The sequence below is a fragment of the Prionailurus bengalensis genome, chromosome D1 (genome assembly GCF_016509475.1).
Source record: "Prionailurus bengalensis isolate Pbe53 chromosome D1, Fcat_Pben_1.1_paternal_pri, whole genome shotgun sequence".
NCBI lineage: Eukaryota > Metazoa > Chordata > Mammalia > Carnivora > Felidae > Prionailurus > Prionailurus bengalensis.
The window spans coordinates 57,436,426-57,446,964 of record NC_057346.1 but is presented as its reverse complement, the minus strand read 5'-3'; positions in this window follow the sequence as shown (position 1 = coordinate 57,446,964).

Genomic DNA, 10,539 nt, shown 5'->3' with positions numbered 1-10,539 from the left:
GAGGAACTCGCCCAATGTCACACAGTTACTGACAGAGTGGAGACTGGGATCCAGATTTTTTTTGGATCAGGAGAAGGCCAGCTTGGTGCCCAGTTCAAGCTGAAATATTTCTTTCATGAAGTCAAGACTTCCTAGAGGAAGCAGTAGGCAGTCAACAATGATGATGATAATGAAGATGATGATGCAAATTTATTAAATACTTCCTATGTTCCAGGCACTGTTAATTCATGCTGAATGCTTTATCTGTATCATCTCATTTGATCCTCACAAAAATCTTGGGTCATTTTGCAAATAGGGAAACTAAGACTTAGAGTGGTCAAGTGCCCAAACCAGTAGGTCACTAAGACTCAGGCCCTTTTCTTTCCACTATAAACCTAGTAATCTTGGGCTCAAGGAACTAAGAGAGCCGAAAGCCTTGCTTTGGAGAAGCGTCAGTTGCAGGGTGGGGAGGAAGAGTGTGGAGGAGCTGCTGGCTTATTGAGCCTGTGAACTGATGAGAGGAAGGGCATGAGGATGAGGGGCTCAAACAGTTGTGTTTCGTTTCCACTGAAGACTTAAAACTATGGTCATAGCAGCAAGAGTTTACTTTAAAGGGTTCAGTTATTTTTCCATATCTGCCCAGTGTAGAACATTTGGAAACTACCAAAAGTGAAAAGAAGATAATAACAGTTGTGATAATTCCATTCTCCCAAAGAACCAGTGCGAAGACTTTGGCAAATTCCCTTACAGGGATTTTTAAAAAAATAAGATATGTTGACGTATGAAAAAGTATAATAATAATATTATCAACACCTGTGTACCTGCTCTCCGGCTTAAGAATATGCAGTTACATATATCATTGATGTCTGGTATACCTGTTTCCCATCGTACTTCCTCCCTCCTTCCAGAGGAGAGGTCCTTCCAGGCTTTTCTCTATGCATATCGCTCTTACTTAGTTGATGTTAGTGTGATTTTGCAATTTTGCACAGAAGAGTTCAGGAGAGACATCAGAAGGTCCCTAGCCCTCCCACAGTCGGTGGTCCTCCATTTTTTTCTTATGAAAAATAGCAAACAGTGTTGCATTGGCTCCACCTTCATACCCCTGGCTCTTGGTGGCCTAGTGGTCACTCCACCCTTGGTGCTTCCTGCCCCAGGTGTGCAGCTGTGGACCTGATTCAGCCCCTCTCCCCCCCACCTCCCCCCCCCCCCCCCCCCCCCCCCCCCCCCCCCCGTCTGACCGGGATGCTCTCCATCCTCCCTCTATGTCTCCACCTCTCCCTTTATTCCCCTCAGCCTTCTCCTGTCAGTCTCTCCTCGTCATTCTCATGTCCCCTGCCGGGCACTTCTCCTTATGTAGGTCCCTGTCCCTCCTCTTCATGTTCCTCAGCCAGTCCCAACAGCCACTCAGGTGGAAAGAGCAGCCAGTCCCCAAAAGCCTCCCCAAAACTTCCCCTGCCCATGCCTGGAATTCCTCTGTTGCAGCTAACTCCTTCATTGTCGGGACTGGAAGCATGGTCCCCACCCCCATTTCGGGGCTGAGGAAATAGGCAGAGAAAGAACTAACGTGCCCGACATCACTAGGCAGAGTGAATAACAGAGTAGAACCAGAAGCCAGGCGTCCTGCCTCTTATTCCAGGGTTCTTGAGACCCCTCTCACTGGGTAGCAGCACCCACTAGGCTGGACCCCTCCCTGCCTCCGGAGAACTGGTGTGTCGTGTAGGTGAGTGGGTTATTGGTCACGGCCACTGTCCCGTCTGGAGCAAGGGAGCATCTGCAGCAGGAGCATGAAGGGGGCGGGGGGAGGCCCAGCAGCTGCCATTCAGGGGCAGAGTGTCAGAGCTGGCGAGGTCTTGAAGCACACTCCTTCCAAGGACAGGGTGGGGGTGGGGTGGGGGGATGGGCGGGGTAGCCGGAACTCAGAGGGACTGTGCTTTGCTTTGCCCAGGGTGACACGTACAGTCTGTGGCACTTAGCTGACTACACTGATTGTCTGCCCAAGTGGCATGCAGAAGGGGAGAAAGAAACCCGCTGGTCCTGCTGGCCTCTCTTCCCGAGTCCATATGTCCTAACTTCCTTGTTTGCTGAGACCCCTTCCTCCCTTCCCTCCCCTTCTAACTCTCCTTCTCAGTCTCCACCCCCCATCCTTTAAGTGCTAGAGTTCCTTGGGAAGGGGAGGAGCAGGAGGACAGCTCCGGTGATGGAGGGTAGGAAGTGATGTTGGGAGGCAGGGGCAGGCCTATGTGGGTCTGGTGAGGAGGAGGCCCATCTGGCTGATGGTTTTGAGGTCATCCTGCTCAAAGTCTTAAATGCCAGACGGTGAATTGGATCTTTACCTAAAAGGCTGCTGTGGGATGTATGGAGTCAGGGGACAAGATCGAGGCCCGGCTCCATCATTTACTAGCTGTGCGGTCTTGGGCAAGTCACTAAGCTTCTCTGAGCCCCCATATCCTCATCTGTAAAGTTGGAGAGCAACAACATCTCATGTGCAGATTAAATAAGACAATGCAGGGCAAGTAGCCCGCCCAGAGTTAGGCACACACATTTAACCATGGTAAATGGCAGCTGTGTGACTCCTGCTGACATCCTGGGCTCACGCTGGGCCCCTGTTGCTAAGACCGTGAGCTGCCCCCGATTTCTTAGACCCATGGGGCCTGACCCCAGGGAAGATCAAAGGTGAAGGGGATTCATTCTCCCTAACCTGTCAAACAGAGAGCTCCCAGTCTTTCTGAGGAGCTAGCCGCATGACACACAGGAGCTGCCGTTCTCAGCAGTGAGGGGACAGATGTGCCAGGGTGGGGTGGGTACGCTGAGAGGGAGCCCCGGGAGATGTGGGGTTAAAACGCAGTTCTGGCCAGACCCCGTGTTTTTCAGTAAACCGCTCAAAACTCTGCTCCGGACGCCAGTACCCAGCACAGGGCCAGGCCAGAGCAGACTTCAGGGAGTGACAGTGGGCAGCACCTCCTGGTGCACGCCGACCCCTCTCAGCAGCATCCACGGGCAGCCAGAGAAGCCGCAGAGACCACAGTGCTGATGCTTCACTGCCATGAATCAGATGGCATTGGACAAGCCTCCCCGGCACCTCTCTGAATCTCAGGTTCCTCTTTAGCGGACAGAATACTCGTACCCCTGTGACGGGGTGATCTGTTCAATGAAACATCGTCTACAGAGCACATGGCAAAGTGGGGGCATAGAGTGCCCAAGCAAATGGTGGTGATTCGGTTTTGTGCGTACCTCACCTTGCAGACAGACTGTGAGCCCTTGGAGGGCTATTATGCCGGGGGCTCTTTCTCTTGTGCCTCCCAAGACCCAAATGGGGCCAGGTGCCCACGCGGGGCTTTTTCTGTATCCGTTGACCGAATGACTGAATGATCTGCTAACCTGAGTGAAGGGAGAATGGCGAGGATTTGCCATTTGGTGTTTTCATGCGGATGAGGTCATAAACGATGAATCACGTGTAATTGGATGCTGAGCCTTGGTGTGGTTTCCAATTTGTGAGCTCATTTTATTCGCGCAGCCCCTGCCCTCTGCCAACATTTGGAGGATTTGGAGAAGCTGGGATTGGTCTCCCCAATTTCTAGATGGGAAAATTGAGTTCGGGAGAGGCCGAGGGACTTATCTGGGTCACCTGGCAGTGGACACCATGGTAGGGGCTGCTCCCTTCCAGCCAGAGGGTTTTTGCAGGAGTCCAGTGGGAGGTTTGGGTTGCTCAGGTTGCAAGGAATCGAGGCCCACTGAGGTACTGTGGGGACATGGGGGATGGCGAGAGCGGCACAGCCTTTTCAGTATCAGTGTCTAACCTGCAGCTTTGATGGCCTGGCAGCCCCTCCAGAGGCCTTTCCAGGAGCATCCCCAGCGCCCCGATTAGGCTCTCCTAGTCCCATGACTCAGCCTCCTACTTGTCTCTGTTTCTTTTTTCTGCCCTCCCTCTGGGCCTCCTGTTTAAACCTATAAACACAATAGACACAGAATCTATTACCTAGACAAGCATTTTGGTTGCAAGGAGCATGGGCTCTCTCAGGCCATCTCAGGATTCCTTCTCTGGGTGGGTGGGACGGGAAACACATGGCCTCGTACTGGGAAGGGCTTAGACATCAAGGCAAACACATGCCCCATCCTCCTCCATTTTTATGTGCCCATTGCCATGGTGGGCCTCAGTTCGGATCCCTGGAGGGAGCGTTCCGACAGACTGAGCTATTTACCCGTGGTGAGCTGATCACCTCACTGTACAGACTTCCCAGAGGCCACCTTGGGGCTCTAGGGAAACTGAGCTGCTGCTCTCCCTACCTCTGGTCTCATCAGTGGCCTCCCCTGTGCAAACACCTGCCCAGCTCTGCTTTTTTGAAAGGGGGTGGGGTAGCATAGCTGTTTCACCAGAAGAAAATATTGTGAATATCCTTAGTGCCTTCAGATTGGGTTTGTCTCTACTTACCCTGGAGTGTCCCTCGGGGGCAGTATTCCTGAGCCAGGCCACCTCTTAGAGCACTTAGTCTCTCTTAGATCCAGCCTAGAGATGGGTGCCTTTGCCTTAGGTGTGGCGAGGGTGGAAGGGGTTTATAAACTCAAAGCTGGCAATATATGTCCCCAAAGTGGCCATTTTCTTTTCTTTTTTTAATGTTTATTTTTGAGAGAGAGAGAGAGAGAGCGCGAGCGAGCATGAGTGGGGGAGGGGCAGAGAGAGAGAGGGGGACAGAGGAGCTGAAGTGGGCTCTGCACTGACAACAGTGAGCCCGATGTGGGGCTTGAACTCATGAACTGAACTGTGAGATCATGACCTAGGCCGAAATCAGACGCTCAACCGAGCCACCCGGGCGCCCCAAAAGTGGCCACTTGCATCAGAAGGCACTGTGCAGGCAGCAGGCTCTCTGAGGCAGGGGATGCCTCTCTCTTGCAGATGGATCTCAGAGTCTGTGGGCAGAGTGGAACAGCCAGTTACTCCCTGGGCCCGCGGTCAGAGCCCTGTCAGCCCATAAGGTGTATGATAGATGGGGACTCAAGGCAAGCATTGCGTCATGGAAAGTTCTAGGCAGCAAGTGGAAAGATGTAGATGCAGTGAGGCGCCCCTGTGGGTGTTGGGGAATGGTTGGAGTGAATGTTCAGGCCCCGGATAAGCTCACCCGGAATGAGCCCATTAAGGAGTAGAATTAGTTGTGGCATCAAAACAGGAAGAAATGGCACCCAGGTCCATATCCAGGGTGAGCCTGGGGTCTAGAGACCACAGGCGGCCAATGCCCAGAGGCTGTTGTGAGGGACCCAGCACAGCCAGGACTCCCTTGAGGGAGGTCACGTGTCTTCACATCTGCCGACCACCGTGACCCCTCCCTGCTGTGAAGCCCGAATGGGGCCTGTATGAAAGCCAGGAAGATTATAGCTCTGGCTTTCCTTTCCCATTCCAGGAATAAGCATTTGTGTCTGGTTGGATGGATCCACGGGGAGGGCTACGGAGAGCTGGGTAGAAACTACCCAGTAGGGAGCAGCCAGGCTTCCCAAGCCCTCTGTGAGGACCGAGATCTGCCTATATCATGTGTCCGGGGAATGCCGCTGAATCCAATCGAAAGCAAAGCACTACAGGGTAATCTGGTGTTTCTGGTCATGGGGCCTTCCAGTACCCTCTTAGCTCTGATCCATGGAGTCATCCAGAATAGGAGGCTTCCAGAAGCAAGTGACTGGCCTCCTTCAAGCCATCCCCAGTGATTTAGAAGGAATCCGAGGCCTCCTGAGGCAACATGGGAGGCTCTAGTCCCAACTTTACCAGGTGACCTCAGACAAGTTATTCACTGCCTGAGCCTCAGTTTCCTCAACTGCAACCTGGAGAACACAAATACGTATTCTGTTTTGTGAGTTTGCCTGAAGGCACCTTGAACAACACCAGAGCTCTGTGCACACCTGAGCAGTTCTTGCTATTAGATTGGAATGGAATTTACCAGAAATCAGGGCCTACCTGTCCAGTTTACCTTTGTGTAGCCAGTGTTTGGCACATACTAGGTGCTCAGTGAATCTTTTCTGAATAAACCAACATGGAAAAGGACAATTTTGAGACTCATTATTAATGACAGTCATTCCATCAGAGCCAGCAGAGAGGCAGGCCTCTGAAAAGGGCATCAGGTCGGTAGATCCAGTCTTGGAACTGACTTTTCAGCTCAGTCTTTCTTGCAACTGACCTGCTGAGGGAACTGGGGCAAGTCACATCACTAGTCCGGGCCTTAACTTCCTCATTTTGTTCAAAGAGAGGGTTGGACAAGAAGAGTTCTCAGGTAGCTTCTTGGCTCTCTAGTCCTGAGGATTTGCTGGGGTGACCATGTGCCCACCCCCCATCTGGGTTCCTTGCGACCAGGGAAACCATTCTCCTGGCCCTGCCCTTCTCCCCGTGTGTTTTCTTTCTTCTTGGTATTTTTTACTTGGATTGGGCTATCTTCATTTGCAGGAGTTCAAATGCTGCTTTGGCCTTTTGTATATATGTACCCTACGTCCCACCCCAATGGGGAAGCTCCCTTGGGCAGCGCTGCCTCCCCCCGCCCAGTCCTCCACCGCACCTTATAGGCAAGACCATCTTCCTCCTCAGCCTGCACATCCCACCCCCTTCAGATTGGGACAGGCCTCATCTTCTTGCTGGGTCTCTCCCCACGATTAGACCCAGAGCTGTGGCTGCTGCCCTCACGACGGGTGGGGGAGGGCAGAGTGACATGCTTGCTGACAGACTGAGGCGGTGCTCCTTTGGGAGGGGGCCAGCAGCCGCAAAGGTGCAGCCGTGCCAGGTGGGCCTTGCCAGCCAGAGCTATTTTTAGAAGCCATGTTTGCAAATTTTGTGTTAATAGTGTCTCTGTCCAAGCTCTGGCTCTCAGGACTTAGAGAGGAGGAGAGCCTTAGAGAAACCCTCCCGCCTTGTTCTCCTCCTCCCCGTCATTCGTGCTCTCCTCCTCGCAGGTGGCTGGGGTTAGTGGGGTACAGCTATTTGTGTGCAGCACATGGTGGGTAGAAATGGGGCGGGGGTGGGGGAGAGGTGGAGAAGCTTAGAGCTCAGGTTGCTTGAGTCCAGTCTCAGAGGGGTGGTGGGACCCCTAACCACAGGACACCTCTGTCAGTGCCCACGTCACTGGATGGGAACTCTCAGTTGCCTGGTCTGTAACCACCTTAAGCAGTGAACTTGAGCCCCCACCAAGGTTCTATATGTCTCTGATGACACCCACCCTCACCTGCAGGACTTAACTGAGCCTGTGCTGGTCTCAGTTGAGCTCTGGTCCCAGTGCATCTTCCTGGCACAATCCATCAAGGGAAGGGACTGGCAGGTGGCAGAGAGGTGAGCAAGGCCCACACGGTCCCACCCTTAGCAGCCCTGATCTGACAAGAAAGGCAAGGTCATTGAGCACATTATTACCACTGTGAGGGGGATTCCAAAGGACAAATGGTGGGTGCTGAGAGAGTAGCACTTGCTCTAAGCTGATAACTAAAGTGTGAGCAGAAGTCAGGTGAGAAGTCGGTGGAAGAGAGATCGGCACGGCTGGAGCAAATCCTGATCACAGGAGGCTAGAGTGTAAAGGCCCAGAGGGCGAGCCTAAGGTTCAGTGATTCTCTGACGATGAGGCAGGGGATCCCTCCAACCACAGAGGCTTCCAAGGAGGAGGCTCCCATCTTTTCCTGGTCCCCACCCACCTACAGACCTGCACCCCACTCCACCCCCAATACCTAGGGCAGCCCAGGATGGAAGGTGCCTCCCCTGCAGGGCAGTGCCTTCGTGCATAGTCAGGGATCCTAAAGACCAGGACTGGAAGGGACCTCATAGTGCCACCACGGGTTGTGTTAGGACTCTGCTTGAACACCCCAGTGCTGGGGAGCCCGGTCTAATGGACAGCTTGATAGGGAGTGAGCAAACTCTGACTAGGAACATTCCTCCTGCTGAAACCCACCTTCCTGTGCCGAACCCATCTGGCCCTAGCCTTGCACTCCTTCTGCTGGAAGACGGCCTCCTGTAACTTCTGGAGACACAGGCTTGGATTCCAGGCCTGGCTCTCTCATTTAGAGCTGTGTGACCTTGGGCAAGGTCAACCTCTCCAGGCTTCATCTGTAAAATGGGGATATCAATGAAGTTGGGAGGACCAAAAAGGAAGTGGAAGAAGGTCTCAGCCCAGGGCCTGGAATACAGTAAAGACTCAATAAACACTTTCAGTAATGCTACTAGGTTATCATCATTACCATGTAATACACGGGGAAACTGAGGCCGGGAGCGGTCGGCAGCGGGGGTGGGGGGGTGGGGTCGAGGGCAGCGGAGCGGGAGTGGCGTGCAGCGGGCCGAGCGGGGGCGGGCGGCCGTGGCCTCAGGGGCCCTCTCCCGGCTCCGGCCCCCCTCGCCGCCCGGGCACCGCTCGGCTGCCGCGCTTTACGAGCAAAAACAAACACGTCCCACAAGCGGCCCCTGTGCGGCGCGGCCCCGCGCCCGCCAGCGCCGCCGCCTCCCGGTCAAAGCCGGCTTTGTGCCCGCCCCGCCGCCCCCGCGGCCCAGGCGATTTTAATTAGTGTCTGGGTCTGCGCCGGGAGATGGAAATCAAAGCCCCCGTTCTTCCAGCGCCCCCGCCCCGACCCCCGCCTCCTGCCTGCGGATCCCCAGGCTCCGCGTACCCCTGCTGGCAGCCGCGGGAAGTGGAGCCCTCCCGGAGCCGCCGCCTCGAGTTCGAATCGCGCTTTTTAAGGCGCACGGACCCCGGGGCACGTCATGGGCGCCCCGGGCCTCGGTATCCCCAGTAATACTAGCATTCAGCTCAGGCAGCCAGCTCTTAAAATGTTGCTGGGATGGCTGATGAGGTCTGACTCGGCGAGCAACCACTAGAGGATGGGGAGGAGGAGAAGGCCTTGAGGGGAAAGGCTGCGTTGTGGACAGCTCTCTATGACCCAAGTTTTGAACCTTATGCTCTTCAGGGTTTCTTAATTTTTTTTTAATGTTTATTTATATTAGAGAGAGAGAGCGCAAGTGGGGGAGGGACAGAGAGAGAGGGAGACAGAATCCATAGCAGGCTCCAGGCTCTGAGCTGTCAGCACAGAGCCCGTCGCGGGGCTGGAACTCAGGAGATTATGACCTGAGCCAAAGAAGTCCAACGCTTAGCCACTGAGCCACCCCGGTGCCCCTGCTCTTCAGGGTTTCCTAAAGGGGCAGCCTGGACCTTTGAGTCTGCCTGGGGAGCTTGTTTAAAATGTCAAAACCTGGCCCCACTCCACACCTGCTGAATCAGAACCTTGGGGCTTGGAGCCTCAAAATCCACATTTTGAACAAATGCCATGTTGATTCTGGTGCGTGAATGTGGCATGTGCAAAGGATAAATGAGCCATATTGTTAGAAAAATACAGTCTTTGCTTCCAATCCCCACAGTATCCTGACTGAAGTGGGACATTTGGCCCCACTACTTAGTTTTATTCCCCTTATAGAGTACTGTGTCCTCCAGGATATCGGTGTCCTTGCTCACAAAATGGGCACAACCTTGAGAATCAAAGGTGTCCTTGAGTGGGAAAGGCCATTAGAAGCAGGAAAACTCCTAACAGTCCCCTCTCCCACACTCTGCCATTAACACCTACCTCTAAAGGTATTTTGGTGAATGGCTGCTGCTGCTCAATACTGTGCTGTGGCTCCCAGTTGCCTTCAAAATAAGACTCTGACTCCTTATCATGGTGTTCCAGGTTGGGTCCTGGCCACATCTCCTGCTGCTTTCTCACAGTCCCTCATCTTGGTATGAAGCCACCCTCCATTTCCACCTCATCCCAACATCTGTGCTTTCCTGCTTACTTGCCTTTGCCCAAGCTGTCCCTTCCGTGGAAAAATACTTCCTCCTTACCACCCCCCTACTCTATTTCAAATAGCCAGACTTTGTCATTTCCTCATGACCCTGTTGAAAGGCTACCTCTTCCATTCCTGTCCCACCCCGGTCCCAGTGGGGTGTTCTTTACCTCCCAGGAACTTTTTTTTTTAAGTTTATTTATTTATTTCGAGAGAGATTACGAGCAGGGGAGGCGCAGAGAGAGAAGGAGAGAGAGAATCCCAAGCAGGCTCAGTGCTGTCAATCCAGAGACTGACCTCTGAAATCATGACCTGAGCCGAAATCAAGAGCCAGGATGCTTAACTGACTGAGCCACCCAGGTGCCCCTCCCATGAACTTTTTCAGCACTCTGTTCCTCTGTTAAGGCACTGACTGTCTTTTATTACTGGTTAAAATCTTGGGTTTGGGAGTTTGATAAGCCTGGTTTGTTACTCTGACTCCACCACTCTGTGACCTTGGGTGAGTCTTTTAACCTCTCTGAGCCTCTGTTTCCTCTTTATGATTATTGAGGGGGTTAGGGGACATAAGGAAAGGGGCAGTACTTGGGGCAGAAGCTAGTCAGTGCAGGGTCACAGTTAAAAGTGCAGGCTCTGTAAATGTCCATCAACTGATGAATGGATAAAGAAATTGTGGTTTATATACACAATGGAATACTACGTGGCAATGAGAAAGAATGAAATATGGCCTTTTGTAGCAACGTGGATGGAACTGGAGAGTGTGATGCTAAGTGAAATAAGCCATACAGAGAAAGACAGATACCATA